We start from the raw sequence: 17,927 nt of genomic DNA on the forward strand, positions 1-17,927 counted from the left end.
TCGACAGAAAACACAGAACCCAGAGAGGGTCGGTGAGTGAGCATCAGTAAAATGAGATTCCTGGAGAACCACACAAGCTGCAGAGTAGGACGAAAGAAGGGATTTCAATTCCGGAAGGTGACGATAGTATCCATTACAATTCCATTGGAGAACCACAGAACGATGGTTTAAATGGGGGCTGAACACGCTAAATCCAGTCATACCGCCGGGTCCCCACCCATCACCGACAAGGAGGGGGCGACATCCATGAACGACAGGTCAGAATCCGGTTGTGAAGTCGGGGAAGGGACCACCGGTGACACCAGAGGCTCTTTGTCCCGGGACTTATGTCTTTTCTTCTTTTCAGGCTGAGATCGAGGAGGGCTGTGTGGCATGGAGGAGCCAGCTGCAGCAAGATCAGGAACAGAAAGAGACTGGGCGACCTGGGGGCCGACAGACCGCGGCTCTCGCGGTCGTCGCGCGGCAGCAGACCTTTGGCCTGGAAGGTGCCGGGAAGGGGCATCCCGGGAGAGGCGCCCTTGACCGGCAGACGCCGAAGTAGTGGGACACTTCTCCGATTGGGGAGGGGGAGCAGCGCCCATAGGAGAAAGTGTGGGAGCTGCAGGGGAGGGGCGGAGGAGAGGGGTCGGCGATGGGGGTAAGGAAGGGGGAGGAAGGGTTGTAGTTGTAACCAAGGCGTAACTAGATGTCATGGACACAAGGTGAAGTCGTGTATATTTCTTACAGGCCTCTGTGTACGTTAAACAATCGAGGGACTTATACTCCTGTATCTTCTTTTCCTTCTTATATACTGGGCGATCTGGTGAACGTGGAGAATGACTACCATGACAATTTACACACACAGGAGGGTGAACACAGGGACTCATCTCATGGAGTGGACGTCCACAGTCACCACAGAGAGGGGCCTGTGAACAGCGGGAAGACATGTGTCCAAAACGCAAGCACTTAAAACACCACATAGGAGGTGGGATGTACAGCTTCACATCACAGCGATAGACCATAATAACTTTCTCAGGGAGGGTATCCCCTTCAAAAGCCAGGATAAAGGCACCAGTATCAAGACGATTGTCTTTAGGACCCTTCTGAACACGCCAAACAAAGTGAACACCCCGCCGTCCGAGATTGTCCCGAAGTTATTCATCAGTTTGATGGATGAGGTCCCTGTGAAAAAAACACACCTTGTACCATATTTAGAGACTGGTGGGGGGTAATGGACACAGGAATTGTGCCAAGATGGGTACAGGCACGAAGGGCCGCAGATTGGGCAGCTGAAGCAGTTTTTATCAGCAACGAACCCGACCGCATCTTGCTCAGGGAGTCCACTTCGCCAAATTTGTCTTCAATGTGTTCCACAAAGAATAAAGTTTTGGTATTGGTGAAAGTATCTCCATCAGTCCTGGTGCAAACTAGATAACGGGGGAAAGGTTTTGCCCCTAGCCGATGGGCCTGACCCCCTTCCCTAGGGGTAGCCATGGAAGGGAAGGCCGAAGGGGCAAGAGAAGCAGCACTTGAAGAATCAGTACCACGCTGAGAGACGGCCACAGAAGAACGGCCAGAGTTCTGGACCCGTATGCATTTCATTTGCATAGCGTCCGCCCACTCTGATCAGGGGCTCTCCTCACGGGTGGCACCCAGCCACAGCAAGGGCCGTCTGGCACGCCGGCCATTGCCGGGAGTTCCGATGCTCCAGGGTGACGAGCAACCACTCCGAGGCATGCATCAGGTGGTCACAGCTCAGGTAACAGAAGTGTGATCCCTGTGTGTTCGTGGGGCTCAACCAAAAGGGTACATAGCGACCCCACCACACGGGCTGCCTACCGTGCTGGCTATGCACCCTAGTATCAGACAACGACGTGAAAGAAAAAATGGAATGTACTAGGAGGGCGCACGTCGGAGACACTAGGTAAGGTGCTCTTCCCAAATGGCTCACACTATGGAGGAGAAATTTTGTAATGGAGGTCAAACCCCAGAGGGAGACCAAGGAATGCCAAAAGGAGGAGATGTTTATGCAACTAAGCCGAATTGGAAAACCAACAGAACCAGGAGGATGGCAGGGGCCAACATAAGCAAGGACACCAAGAGAGGGGGGCGGGGCAAAGGGGGGCGGGCAAAGGGGGGCGGGCAAAGGGGGGCGGGCAAAGGGGGGCGGGCAAAGGGGGGCGGGCAAAGGGGGGCGGGCAAAGGGGGGCGGGCAAAGGGGGGCGGGCAAAGGGGGGCGGGCAAAGGGGGTCAAAGGGGGTCAAAGGGGGTCAAAGGGGGTCAAAGGGGGTCAAAGGGGGTCAAAGGGGGTCAAAGGGGGTCAAAGGGGGTCAAAGGGGGTCAAAGGGGGTCAAAGGGGGTCAAAGGGGGTCAAAGGGGGTCAAAGGGGGTCAAAGGGGGTCAAAGGGGGTCAAAGGGGGTCAAAGGGGGTCAAAGGGGGTCAAAGGGGGTCAAAGGGGGTCAAAGGGGGTCAAAGGGGGTCAAAGGGGGTCAAAGGGGGTCAAAGGGGGTCAAAGGGGGTCAAAGGGGGTCAAAGGGGGTCAAAGGGGGTCAAAGGGGGTCAAAGGGGGTCAAAGGGGGTCAAAGGGGGTCAAAGGGGGTCAAAGGGGGTCAAAGGGGGTCAAAGGGGGTCAAAGGGGGTCAAAGGGGGTCAAAGGGGGGAAATTCAGAGAGAGAGGTGTGAGCTTCGTCACTACTCGGAGGTCGCAAAAGTCATGGGGTACCTCCTAGAATTGTGTCGGATCTCCTTCCGCCTGACGTAATGCAGCTATTGGATGTGACATGGACTGAACACGATGTTCGAAGTCCCCTGCAGAAATAATTACCCATGCTGCCTCTATAGACGCCCATAATTGCGGGAGTGTTGCCAGTGCGGGATTTCATGCACGAACTGATCTTATATACTGTAGCGATTGCGGTTTATCGTATCGCGACATTGCTGCTCGCGATGCTCGAGATTCAATGGCTGTTAGCAGAATATGGAATCGGTGGGTTGAGGAGGGTAATACAGAACGCCGTGCTGGATCCCAACTGCCTCGTATCACTAGCAGTCGAGATGACAGGCAGCTTACCCGCATGACTGTAACGGATGGTCCAGCCACGTCTCGATCCCTGAGTCAATAGATGAGGACGTTTGCAAGACAACAACCATCTGCACGAACAGTTCGACGACGTTTGCAGCAGCATGGACTATCAGCTCGGAGACCATGGCTGCCGTTATCCCTGACGCTGCATCATCACCGACAGGAACTCCTGCGATGGTGTGCTCAACGACGAACCTGGGTGCACGAATTGCTAAAAGTCATTTTTTCGGGTGGATCCAGGTTCTGTTTACAGCATCATGATGGCCGCATCCGTGTTTGGCGACATCGCAGTGAACGCACATTGCAAGCGAGTATTCGTCGTCGCCATACTGGCGTATCACTCGGCATGATGGTATGGGGTGCCATTGATTACACGCCTCTGTCACCTATTGTTCGCATTGACGGCACTTTGAACTGTGGACGTTACATTTCAGATGTGTTACCACCCGTGGCTCTACCCTTCATTCGATCCCTACGAAACCCTACATTTCAGCATTATAATGCACGACGGCTTGTTGCAGGTCCTGTACGGGCGTTTCTGGGTACAGAAAATGTTCGACTGCTGCCTGGCCAGAACATTCTCCAGATCTCTCACCGATTGAAAACGTCTGGTCAATGGTGGCTGAGCAACAGGCTCCCCACAATACGCCAGTCACTGCTCTTGATGAACTGTGGTATCGTTTTGAAGCTACATGGGCAGCTGTACCTGTACACGCCATCCAAGCTCTGTTTGAGTCAATGCCCAGGCGTATCAAGGCCGTTGTTACGGCCAGAGGTGGTTGTTCTGGGTACTGATTTCTCAGGATCTATGCACCCAAATTGCGTGAAAATGTAATCACATGTCAGATCTAGTATAATATATTTGTCCAATGAATACCCGTTTATCATCTGCATTTCTTCTTGGTGTAGCAATTTCAATGGCCAGTAGTGTATTTCTGATAACCGATGCAAATTAAGCATCTGTTTACATCACCTTCCAATAACATCGTGAAGCAGAACACCACCAGTCCACTGAAACGACAACCTGTGTCATTGTTCCACGTTAATGAACCGATCAACTTAATACTATTCTTATGTAAAGATACACGCAACAAATGAAAAGAAATTATCGGCAATTTGATCTCTGAGTGGTTCGAGCTGGAGATATTCAAGTAAGTAACGAAAGACACGTAATATATCCAGTGGTTCTACCCTCGAAAAATTCTTCAGTTATACACTCCTGGAAATTGAAATAAGAACACCGTGAATTCATTGTCCCAGGAAGGGGAAACTTTATTGACACATTCCTGGGGTCAGATACATCACATGATCACACTGACAGAACCACAGGCACATAGACACAGGCAACAGAGCATGCACAATGTCGGCACTAGTACAGTGTATATCCACCTTTCGCAGCAATGCAGGCTGCTATTCTCCCATGGAGACGATCGTAGAGATGCTGGATGTAGTCCTGTGGAACGACTTGCCATGCCATTTCCACCTGGCGCCTCAGTTGGACCAACGTTCGTGCTGGACGTGCAGACCGCGTGAGACGACGCTTCATCCAGTCCCAAACATGCTCAATGGGGGACAGATCCGGAGATCTTGCTGGCCAGGGTAGTTGACTTACACATTCTAGAGCACGTTGGGTGGCACGGGATACATGCGGACGTGCATTGTCCTGTTGGAACAGCAAGTTCCCTTGCCGGTCTAGGAATGGTAGAACGATGGTTTCGATGACGGTTTGGATGTACCGTGCACTATTCAGTGTCCCCTCGACGATCACCAGTGGTGTACGGCCAGTGTAGGAGATCGCTCCCCACACCATGATGCCGGTTGTTGGCCCTGTGTGCCTCGGTCGTATGCAGTCCTGATTGTGGCGCTCACCTGATTGTGGCCAAACACGCATACGACCATCATTGGCACCAAGGCAGAAGCGACTCTCATCGCTGAAGACGACACGTCGCCATTCGTCCCTCAAGTCATGAATGTCGCGACATCACTGGAGGCGGGCTGCACGATGTTGGGGCGAGAGCGGAAGACGGCCTAACGGTGTGCGGGACCGAAGCCCAGCTTCATGCAGACGGTTGCGAATGGTCCTCGCCGATACCCCAGGAGCAACAGTGTCCCTAATTTGCTGGGAAGTGGCGGTGCGGTCCCCTACGGCACTGCGTAGGATCCTACGGTCTTGGCGTGCATCCGTGCGTCGCTGCGGTCCGGTCCCAGGTCGACGGTCACGTGCACCTTCCGCCGACCACTGGCGACAACATTGATGTACTGTGGAGACCTCACGCCCCATGTGTTGAGCAATTCGGCGGTACGTCCACCCGGCCTCCCGCATGCCCACTATACGCCCTCGCTCAAAGTCCGTCAACTGCACATACGGTTCACGTCCACGCTGTCGCGGCATGCTACCAGTGTTAAAGACTGCGATGGAGCTCCGTATGCCACGGCAAACTGGCTGACACTGACGGCGGCGGTGCACAAATGCTGCGCAGCTATCGCCATTCGACGGCCAACACCGCGGTTCCTGGTGTGTCCGCTGTGCCGTGCGTGTGATCATTGCTTGTACAGCCCTCTCGCAGTGTCCGGAGCAAGTATGGTGGGTCTGACACACCGGTGTCAATGTGTTCTTTTTTCCATTTCCAGGAGTGTATTTTATTTACTGGCTGCGAACAGTGACAGAAATATCGTACATAATCCTAGTTGCTATCACAGGACTCAAGAGGTGTGCTTTTTCTAAATAAACGCGATTCACACATTTCCCTTAATATCGTATGTTTAGCTAAATACAAAGGACCACAGGAGCAGATGCTTACCCACTGAAGTATCCGACAGAGAAAACGTCACCATCAGGCGAGGATAGATGAAGTACGTAACGATCGCTTATTTCTTCACCGGCACTATGTATTATGCATTTGCCGCTTCGCTCACTTAGCAAGTGTCGATCCAAACGATTTTAATTACAAAATATTTCTTTGTATAAAAAAACAGAAGACATTTTTCGGTACTATAAATTACAGTATTAATCGACTTCTATAAATACGTTTTTGAAATCACTTTGGGGGCAAGGCATAAACGTCTTTCACAGATAATGAGGATATATTATGTGTTGTAAGCCCAATAATGAATGAATGAATGAAGTTATATGATGAACAGAACATACTTTATGCATTCAATCAGTTACCAGCTAGTACTTAATTGTTCGTTTAAATATTTTTCAAAAGAATTTTACTCTTTTTTAATGTATTCGTTATGTATGATTTTCTGATGGCAAATTTATTCAGAAATATTCTCATTTGCATTAGTTGTATAATAACCAAATAAAGTTTACTTGCGCACTGATCAATAAACTGTCATTATTATAATGCTTAGTTTTCAGAATTGGATGAGAACTTTTTTTCAATATTTACATTTGACTGAGGCAAAAGTGAATAGTTGTGTTTACGTAGCATTATACTTTGTTTCCAACGGGAAAAAACTCAGCGAGGGATAAAATTTCCATCCAGTTTTGTTTAACATAAAGTTTGCTTCATATTTACAACCGCTACGTAACAGAATTACACACAAAATTGTTTTGCTTTAATTATGTTATCAATATTATTGTACTGATTGTTTTCAAGTCCGAGCTATTTTTGGCTCAACAGTTTACAAACTGTAGTAAAGTTCTTAAACTTTCATTTGATACGACTCTCTATGTAATTGATATGGAGCTCACATCACACGGTCGGCGGGTCCTATCATCTGTTCTGTTGCGGCTCTGCCGCTACACCAACTGCTTCATAGGAACAAATGCCTGCTGCTGGTACCAAGGTTAGCACGATGTGTCGCGGGCTGCGCTTCTGCTTTTCACCTCAGCATCGTTTATACGAAACAAATTAAGTGCAGCATCACAGAGACAAAACATTTGTTATCCACTATTCGGCACTGAAAAGAGTTTTGCTTTGCATATTTGTCTAGTCAGTTGTCTAATGTAGTTTATACGCATTTACTACTGTTCGTTCATTTCAAAGTGAGAACACGTTTCCTTGTTGGCAACACTGTCTGCCGTCAGAGCGCCGCATGACATCCACTACACTACAGAATTACTGTTAGCCTGTTGCACATAGTTCAGCTCTCAGCGAATCATATTACAGAACTGTCTACGACAAACGGTAGTTTAGCGTTCTTGTAGGGCACAGGTTATTTATTCAGTCCTTAAAGTTTTTGTACTTTAAACGCGCACAACCATACGTGACAATTGTGGACTTGTTAAACACTGTTACTGAATACCACAACGGCAGACATCAGTTCGCTTTGTTAGTACCACGTTTATCAGACGCGTTTATTTGTGGTTCGGTGCGAGAACACTTATGAAGATACACTTGGTTAAAAGCGTTCGTGCATACTTCATCCGATTACCTCCATAATCCGACGCAGCAGAGGTGAGTACAGATTCACGTACTACTATGGGCTTTCACGTGTTTTATTTGCTTATGCTTGCGTAGCTTTTCAGTATCACTTAAATAAGTGTGCTGAGTTCCACAGTGGGTTTTAAACTGCACTATCTACAGAATCATTGTGTCTCTTCTCAGGAGCTTCTGTGTACGTTGACAATCAAATAGTTGCTGTGCAAGTATTTTGTTCTAATGCAAGGTGAAGCTTAATACAACACTAGAATTATTTGTGTATTAATATCTCTCTCTCGTGATTTTAGCAGTGGAGCTATGTAACAAGATTTGTATGTTCTCATAGTATTCGGTCATGTACTTAGTTACTTGGTTTAGTGGCCTGATGTTTACATGTGAAATATATTTCATAAAAGAAAAACGTTTTTCTTTTCGTACATGGCATCGCTATACGACCTTTACTTCCATAGAAATTACGGTGTCTACGAAATAAGCGAAAATTACCACAGGAAAAAATGGGTAAATAAACCGTCTGCCGCGTGCGCGAATCAAACATGGGCATCCAGACACACAGAGAAATTTTGTGTAACTACGAGACTGACAAGATTCAATAAGCAACTCATTTCCTAGATTTTTCTATTAGTACTATGTGCTTGCTTTATTTATGTAGAAAAATTCACAAGAAAAATAATTACTGGCTCCTGCCAAAACTTAGCAACTACGTTTGTAAAAATAAGCTAAACATAAGCCATGCACAATTACAGATTTGTGTCTTGCTTGCATAGCTAAAGATTTTTATTTCTCTTGCTTGCTGGTATATCCTACCCATACTGGTTGTGCTTACAGTAAAAGTGTGATTTTATGGTGTACATTTTAATATACATTCCCATACCATGTATCTGTCATAAATTAGTACTTTCCCAAATTATTTTGAATTAACTATTGTACTGTTCAGAACATATTTAAAATTCCTAGCTTTACACGCCACTGTGGTTAGTCCATGAAACAAAGCATACTTCTACTGCTTCAAAGCTTGTGTCCAAATCGTGATCAGTTGTTATACAAACATATTTGCATATATACATTAGTCCATGAAATTAGTACAGCCGATCATGTGTCTGAGACTGTCATGAATTAAACAGAAATATTTACTATCAATAATTACAAGAAGTTCACCTAACTTTGAAGGATCATGCTTTAAAATTAGAAAAGTTTTTTTTTTCATTTTTTAGAAGAGAAATTCGCCGGACTGACTACAAAATGCCATCCTAACTATTAATACTATATATGAAGCTAAATTCAATAGAAATTGCACCGCCTCTCCTTAGGCCCAGGGAAAGCAATACGTCACATGACAGTACTGTATGTGCAGACGAAGTTTGTAGTTGGCGCATGACTGGTGTGAATGACCGGAAGGCATTTCGCATTTACAGTTGCCACTGCACGCGGTGTCAACTTAGTTTGCGCCTATGATACATCTGATAAGGGACTACCTGCGCATGATATTCGTACCCCTTGATACCAGGCTTATGTGGTAAGACATTTGAATATTTATTCAGCAAATCAGCTAGTTCAGCCTTTTGTTGTTCTGTTAAATGTCCTGATTCGCCTATTTTCGTTTGAATATGGGATAAAATATCCATGGCATCTCCTGTATTCTGACATTCTAGTGCATTATGAACACAGTACTGCTCACCACTAGTGGACAGAGCCTTAGTTTTTATCAGTTTGAGACTTTGGCCTTCACTTTTTCGCAATACCTACCATGACATGATGTTTTCCTTAAGAAACTTACAACTTGTTCCGTTCAGAAGGTCGATCTTTGCGTCCCATCTTCGCAGAAATCCCATGCCTACCAGACAGGAAACAGACAAATTCTTGACAGTGAGAAACGTTGAGCCCGCGCCGAATAACGCTGCGCGAACGGCTGGGCACGTTTGGGGAGAGTGGGGGTGGGGGTGGGGGTGGTGGTGGTGGTGGTGGTGGTGGTAGGGGCACGCCCTGTAGAGGAACTTCAGAGCGCTGGAGGGGGAGTGCGTTCTAAACTGAAGCGTACGCTCAAAATTTTCGTTTAGTATTAAGTGGAGCCCTCACTTGTATGGTGACCATTCGAAAAGCTCTGCCACCTCTGCTTTCGTTAATATCAAAAAAGAATTCCTCTGAATTGGTTTTCGCCTGGTTTATTAACCATTTGTAATTTTCAGAGAAGCATCATGAGTGCCGAATTTTAATAATACCTGTACTTTTAACTTGTTGCCCTGTTAAAACTTGTTTCTTTTGCCAGAGCACAGCAGAGTTTACAGTTTCACCTCACAAACATGTTGTGCAGAGACAATTCCTAAACAGTAGCTCATGAAGTTTAAGTAAGGAACTGAGGAAAAGTAAGATCGGTAGCTTATGAAAAAGCACACCCGCGGTATAAATATAAACGTGTACTGTCTAATATTTTTCCGAAACCTATAGCATGTGCTTTCTTCGAGAAAGTCTATTCGTGGAATAACACGGTAAATGAAGTTCTGCATAATAAACATAAGGAAAAATAGTCTCTTTGCGTTTTATCATTTGCCAAAATCTCATTTCGGTATCTCTAACAGTTGAGGAAATATAAGAGATGATTTAGATATTACACTGTGGTTTCATTGATACGTCAGAGCAGTTTTTTCGAGATCGATGACAGACACCAAGTCCCAAGTCTAAACAAAAATTCAGTATGTTAGCTAAATTTAATACACCGCTATAATATAATGTAGTATGCACCGAACGTTATCATAGCGACTCTTGTTTTTCAATGCAAACTTTTTTTAAATTCGTGCAGCGCCTTACTTCCATGCAAATATTCAACTATGACTATTAAGGAAATTATGTGCACACATTATCATGTAGATGATACTACTGTTCGGACCTCACATTCCACAGTCACCTAACTAATTGTCCCTTGGCGCCAGTAGCACCGGAGACTACACAGTCTTGGAATGGCATTATCGGTACACTAGTTTTACTAGTTACACTTTTGAAAATTTCACGTCACGGACGTTAATACCTGCTCCTCTGTCCAGTACAACTGTCGTGGGTATGCTCTCCACTACAGCATTCACGGCTGCCTGAACTAGTTCTTCTTTAAGTTTCATGCACGATTTAAAATCTCCTCACAGTTCTTCTCGAATATCTGTATCCTCTTTATATCGTAGCATACGAATCTTTTCATCAGGTTTCCTTGTAGGTATATGTTCTGCGTGTTCACAAATTTTTAAAGTCAGGTAAATACACAAGTGTGAAATTAATAGCATCTACTGTAAAACAGTTATGCTTATCAAGATATTTGTACAACTTCCGCCGCTGTCTATAATAATAATAATAATAATAATAATAATAATAATAATAATAATAATAATACTAATACTAATAATAATAATGATATAAATATGGCTTTTGGAACAGACAAATGTAAGAAAAATAGCATAGTGAAGGGAAAACACACTAAACAAGAAGATTACATATTGAATAACCACAGTGACTCCGTAGAAGCGATGGAAAAAACAGATGCCTATAAGTATCTAGGATACAGACAAGAAATAGGAATAGATAATACAAATATTAAAGAAGAACTAAAAGAAAAATATAGACAAAGGCTAACAAAAATACTGAAAACAGAATTGACAGCAAGAAACAAGACGAAAGCTATAAATACTTATGCTATACCAATATTGACCTACTCATTTGGAGTAGTGAAATGGAGTAACACAGACCTAGAAGCACTCAATACACTTACACGTTCACAATGCCACAAATATAGAATACATCACATACATTCAGCAACAGAAAGATTCACATTAAGCAGAAAGGAAGGAGGAAGGGGATTCATCGACATAAAAAACCTACATTATGGACAGGTAGACAATTTAAGAAAATTCTTTATAGAACGAGCAGAAACCAGCAAAATACACAAAGCAATCACTCATATAAATACATCGGCTACACCACTGCAATTTCATAACCGCCTTTACAACCCTTTAGATCACGTAACATCAACAGATATGAAGAAAGTAAATTGGAAAAAGAAAACACTACATGGCAAGCACCCGTATCATCTAACACAGCCACACATCGATCAAGACGCATCCAACACATGGCTAAGAAAAGGCAATATATACAGTGAGACGGAAGGATTCACGATTGCAATACAGGATCAAACAGTAAACACCAGATATTACAGCAAGCATATTATTAAAGATACCAATACCACAACAGATAAATGCAGACTTTGCAAACAACAAATAGAAACAGTAGAACACATCACAAGTGGATGTACAATACTAGCAAATACAGAATACCCCAGAAGACATGACAATGTAGCAAAAATAATACATCAACAGCTTGCCTTACAACATAAACTTATAAAACAACACGTTCCCACATACAAGTATGCACCACAAAATGTACTGGCGAATGGTGAATACAAATTATACTGGAACAGAATTATTACAACAGATAAAACAACACCACATGACAAACCTACATCATACTCATCAATAAAAAGAAGAAATTAACACAACTAATCGAAATATCCATACCCAATACAACAAATATACAAAAGAAAACAGGAGAAAAAATTGAAAAATACATCCAACTGGCTGAGGAAGTCAATGACATGTGGCATCAGAATAAAGTTGACATTATACCAATTATACTATCAACTACAGGAGTCATACCACACAATATCCACCAGTACATCAATACAATACAGCTACATCCAAACTTAGATATACAATAACAAAAATGGCTCTGAGCACTATGGGACTTAACAGCTGTGGTCATCAGTCCCCTAGAACTTAGAACTACTTAAACCTAACTAACCTAAGGACACCACACACATCCATGCCCGAGGCAGGATTCGAACCTGCGACCGTAGCAGTCACATGGTTCCGGACTGCGCGCCTAGAACCGCGAGACCACCGCGGCCGGCTATACAATTACAGAAATCCCTAATTATTGATACATGTTCAATTACCCGGAAGTTCCTAAATGCAATATAACATATACCATACAGTTAAAAGGAAGTGACGCTTGATCAGGGTCCGCGTCACGTCCCATTTTTAACCAGACTTAACGTCTGAGAAAGTAAAGAAATAATAATAATAATTTTCAACTTGTCTGAAAAAGTTATGTATGTGGAATTTTGTTATTTGTATATTATTTAGTGCAGTTGATGGCAAGAATGAAACAATGTTTAGGCTTTCACTACTCTCCATTTCATATATTTGTGTAAGTGGCAGTTTTCGCGCCTTTTTTAGTTTTTCGGAAAAATGTACAAGGTCATGTATGTACAATTCATGTATGTACAACTCATGTATTAGTTAATGAATTGATTTCCAGGCCGATAATCGGGAATTATTACGATGCACGCACACAGCTTACGCGTATTATACACTTCTTTGTTGAATGTTCGCTTCTAGTCACGCTTATTTGATTTCCTCACTTTATTGTTTTAATGGCTTCGTTTGTGTCCCAGTATGACTATCCTAGGTTTTCCCCCACAGCAGAGTTGTGGAAAAGTGGGGGGGGGGGGGGGGGGGGGCCAAAAATGTACCCGAGAAAGTGGTATTTTTCGGTTTCGTGACTATATCTCGTAAATGACTCACAAATCGAAAACATAGTGCGATTAAAAATTGTAGGGCATGAAATTCTGCATTGAACGAGACCATCCGTATATTTCTTGGACCACCCGTTTCCATACTAGTATTCTTCAAAATTGGACCAATTTCACATGTTCATAAAAATTTTTCGCTTTAACCTCTGTTTTTTGGTATTATTGTAGAAACTAACCCACCCATCAATAGTGTCGTTCAGAAAAAAATATATGGAGAGAGAAATTTGGCATTCGATGAAACCAAAAGTGAATTTATTGAACCACCCATTTGTGTACTGCTCCTCATTAAATTTGGACCATTTCTCACCAATTTCAAATGTAGTTCTTCAGTAATTCTTATGTACAGTCTTTTAAACACAGAACTATAGCAACCAATTGTCTTGTACTTATGTAATATAGTAATACAATAAAATACTAAAATTTTGTAAAATTTGAAAAATATTAAAGTTTTTCATATGTCGAGGGTTAAGAACTGAGATCTCGTATCTGACAGATGTCAGAAAGTTCTGGCTCAAAAAAACTTGCAAGTGGAAAAAATACATGTTAAAACAAAAGGATGCAAAAAATACAATGCACAACCTGTGAGTAATAAGTGATTATCTCTAAATAAAAAATCAAAACTATCTAAATTTTTATTAAAGGTTATTTTTTTAGCTCCCCTGTGAAATTTGTCTTGTCAGGTACGTGGTATCCGTTCATAACCCTCAATACAATATAGTGATACCCATTCAACTGATATGAAGGACGCAGGAAGAGAGAGACACTCCTTGAAATTAAGTAGTGATTATTATATTTCGTAATTACAGAATTTTACGTGAATGTATGAGATGAGAAGGTAAAAGTAGGTATGTACACAAATTTCACATACGTCAACGTTTGACTGTCTTGTTGAGAGAAGAGACTGTGGAGCTGGTTCTTTGGGGGTAGGAATGAGGCCAAGACAAACTCTGAAGCCTGCCATCCCCAGAGGAGCGGATCCATCTGGTGTCCCATCCACATTTGTACTTGTAAGTAGGTCCACAAGCAATGCTGGCGATCTGCTTCCGACGTTGGTGGTAGGGATGCTAGAGTGAATCTGAATTTCATAATCGCTTTGGAAAACAGGTCGAATCGCAAGTTGTCTGAAGTCTCTCCTGCCATACCTCCGTAAATCGGAGGTCAGCTTCGACAATAGCTTCAGCTTGAGTGTCATGCTCTAAGAAAGGTTTGATATCGTCCAGAAGACATTTTTTACCAGTAGATTGACCACCTTCTTCTTGCCCTGACCGAAGGGTGCTGAAGTTGTGTCACATCCACTTATGGGGTAAAGAAACATGAGTGACCTGATCTTTGGCAGTTTGAAACTGTTAGAATCAAATACTTTTGATGAGGTCTTTCCTCTTCCAGGTTTCAAGAAATATATATTTGCTGATGGTGTGGCTAGGGCATTGACTATGATGAGAAGGTCCGTATCCTCACCAACAACCACAACCTTCTCATGCTCCTGTGAAACCTCAAGCACTGTGGCAACAATTAGGTGGTCTGCGTCTTCAGAAGCTTGCCTTACTGAGAAGCCTTCATCTTCGAGCCTCGAAATAAGCAAGCTAATGAGATGTAGTTTATTTCTGGAAAGGAACTGCTCCTGAGTCATAGTCACCATCATTAGCTCGGTAAATATGACCTCAGGAGTAGTGTGTCTTTTGCATCGGCAGAGGTGCTTAGCATATTTGATTCTCTTGGTGGGCAAGTCTTCTGGGTAGCCATCGACCACCACACTTGTCGCACTTCCGCTGTAGTGTCTTCTTAAGTATTCAACGTATTTGGTTAGCATTAACTTAAGTGTTTCACCATTCTTCCATACAACGCACTGGAGAAGAAATCCACCATCGATGACAAGGATGCCATCTCATATTGGAAGAATTCTTTAATAAAATGAAGAACAAACCGCCTTCAGTCACAAGTTGCGTTTATTTGCTGCACTATGCATTTCGAGCACTGGAGGCTCATCTTCAGGTGCTTTTTAGTGATTTACATAAGGTTTTTTAGTTGTTTGCCTGTTGATATTACATTTTTCTGTTACAACATGGTATATTCTAGATGTAAGTTTAACAGCGTTAATAATATGAAAATAACTTACAGTTTAACATTGTATGATGTCTGCTTCTGTTGTGCAGTTGGTATACACAATATACGTCTTTAATTTTGCAGTACATACTGGGATATATACATAGTCACACACTTTCTCGCACATTGTAGTAGTAGAACGTAAACATGCCACAGATTCTCGTTCATACAGATGTTCTACTTATAAATATAATCGATTTTCTTGTTTCACAGAAGATAACGTGATAGTATTAGTACACAGGTATTATTAAAATAATTATTTGGCACCATGTTGTAGGTTGTCAGCTGTTCGTACTATTATGGATTTGATTTCTCAGGAAAAAATAAACTTTTGAAGGTGTAAAAAAATTGTGGCTGTTAAACTCTGTTTGTTCATTCAACAAGTTTTCGGAACATTTTTCTTTGTGTAGCATTATTTCTAACTGTTCTAGTAGATTAAATTTTTTACTGTTGGGTTCTGTGTGAAGTACAGTCAGGCTGTTGTGGATGTCGTCAAGTCTGTTTATTAATATACATGTGGTTAGTTATTGTAGATTTTTCAAAATGGTGTAGTCGAAAGGCGTCGGTGTGTTCTTTTTACCGTGTGTGGAAGGTTCTTCCAGTTTTTCGTATGTAAAATGCAGGGCAACTGTTACATTGTAATTTATATATTCCACTGTGTTATGTTATTGGCTTGTTTGTGTTCCCTGCGTGAGGTAAATGGTATCCAAGTTTGCCGTTTATGGAGAAAATTATTTTAATATTTTTTTAATAAGTTAGCTACTTTTTGTGATACTGTGCCTAAGTATGGGATGCTTGTGAAGATTTGTTTGTGTTGGTAGTTTTCTATCTGCGCCTAAACTTACTTGCATCTGTGCAGGATGACAGAGAGTGGATGGAATGACCGGTTGAGATGAGTTTGTAACGAAGTATGATGTAATGGTAGATGATTGAATGGTAGATGCATTCTAGAGAGAGGAAGATGTTGCATCAGATCATTTAACAATTTTTTTCCCTTCTCTTGGGGTGCATCAGTTGTGTGGCATAACCTGTGTTCGACTCGTATACAACTGTATGTTATGTCTGAGGCTTAGAGCACTATCTACTCGCGATCTTTAACAGCAGATCTGCCATCAGAGGAGTTCCATCTCATGTGTGTGGTTATGACGACGACGACGAAACACGCCCATCTTGTTTCGGCACTTTCCTCTAGATGAACGAAGATATTTGCAAGGTACTCCATTAACCTGCCCCATCTTTCATAAAATCGAGTCTTCAGTTTCATAATTACATTGATTCTATGTTAGTGACAGTTTGTGAGATACTGAATTCCCATGGATACATCTGCTTGACAGATGTTCTGTTTACAGATTTAGTGACGGCATGTCTTGTAATTTCACATGTCGAACATCGTTGCTATGCGTTGGTCAGTTTCCTTGTGAGAGGTATTCTCCGTTACTAAAGATCATTTTGTATGGGACTGATGCAGGCATAGTATAATTTCTAAACCGTGATCGGATATGAACAGAGGATGCCATACACCTCTGCGAAACTATATTGTGCATGTATCACAGGGAATCGATGTCTTAAGGAAGTAGTTTTTTCATTTTACAGATAATCTTGTTACAGTTTTAGGGCGCAAAATTGCTACGGTCATTAGCGCCCATTCTGCGACTTAGGGAAGGGTACAAAAACCAAATGGGAAATCTGCAGCCATGAAAGCTAAACTCAAAAAGAGGGGAAACTAAAAATCAAAGGGAAACTTAGGAAACCACTGTAGGAGAGGGGGCTGTTTTTCCCAAAAAGAGCTTCAAATGACCGACGTGATCTCATTGACACTGATAAACTCGAAGGCATGATCAGCTGAGCGCGTGTCATCTAAAATGGAAGTCATATCAGGCGACAGCTGTAGATGGGCTCGTAGTGGAGTAAAATAGGGGCACTCAAGAAAAAGGTGTCTCTCCATCCACAGTTGAGAGCAGTGGGGATAAAGTGGGGGAGCATCGCCACTTAAAAGATGTCAATGGCGAAAAAGTCAGTGCCCTATCCAACGTCTAGTTAAAATTACCTCCTCCAGATGACAAGTTCGGGAGGAAGATGTCTGAGCACTGAGAAGAGGTTTCACATCCCGCAATTTATTAGCGGGAAGTGTAGACCAATGAGCGTGCCATAAAAGAGCAACACGACGAAATAAGACACAATGCAGATCGGTGAAGGGCACCACGCGAACAGTGGGCCGAGGAAGGGAGATTGTAGCATTGCCTGCTATATCGGCTGCCTCATTTACATGGATACCAACAGTAGGGGGACAAGGTATGTTCTATCCGACATTCCATTGTTGCAAATTTGTTCGAAATGACGGCGATGACGTCATCCAAGATGGCGGCTCTAGACTTAGCAACAGCGCATGACGTCATCCAAATTGGCAGAATTTGGTGAGAAGTTTGAATTTTGGCTGGAAGATAGGTCAATTGCGCTACCTCCACTAACCTAAGCCTCCAGAAAAAAATTGGTTGGAAATTCAAATTCCAGCAGGATAATGCATCACACCACGAAAATGGCGGGAAAATAGACCACTTGGGGTACGTCCACTATCCTAACCCCCAACCCCGTAGAAAATGGCGGCAAGCTCAAATTCCAGCACAATAATGGCAGTAAAACTTGACTTCTCTTTATTATTACTTCAACAATATCATACAGGTGTGTTCGCCACGAGGTCCAACTGGCTAAGTCACATAGCCACCAGCAGAGGGCGTCATTCAAGAT

This window comes from Schistocerca serialis, chromosome 1 (assembly GCF_023864345.2).
Source record: "Schistocerca serialis cubense isolate TAMUIC-IGC-003099 chromosome 1, iqSchSeri2.2, whole genome shotgun sequence".
Lineage (NCBI taxonomy): Eukaryota > Metazoa > Arthropoda > Insecta > Orthoptera > Acrididae > Schistocerca > Schistocerca serialis.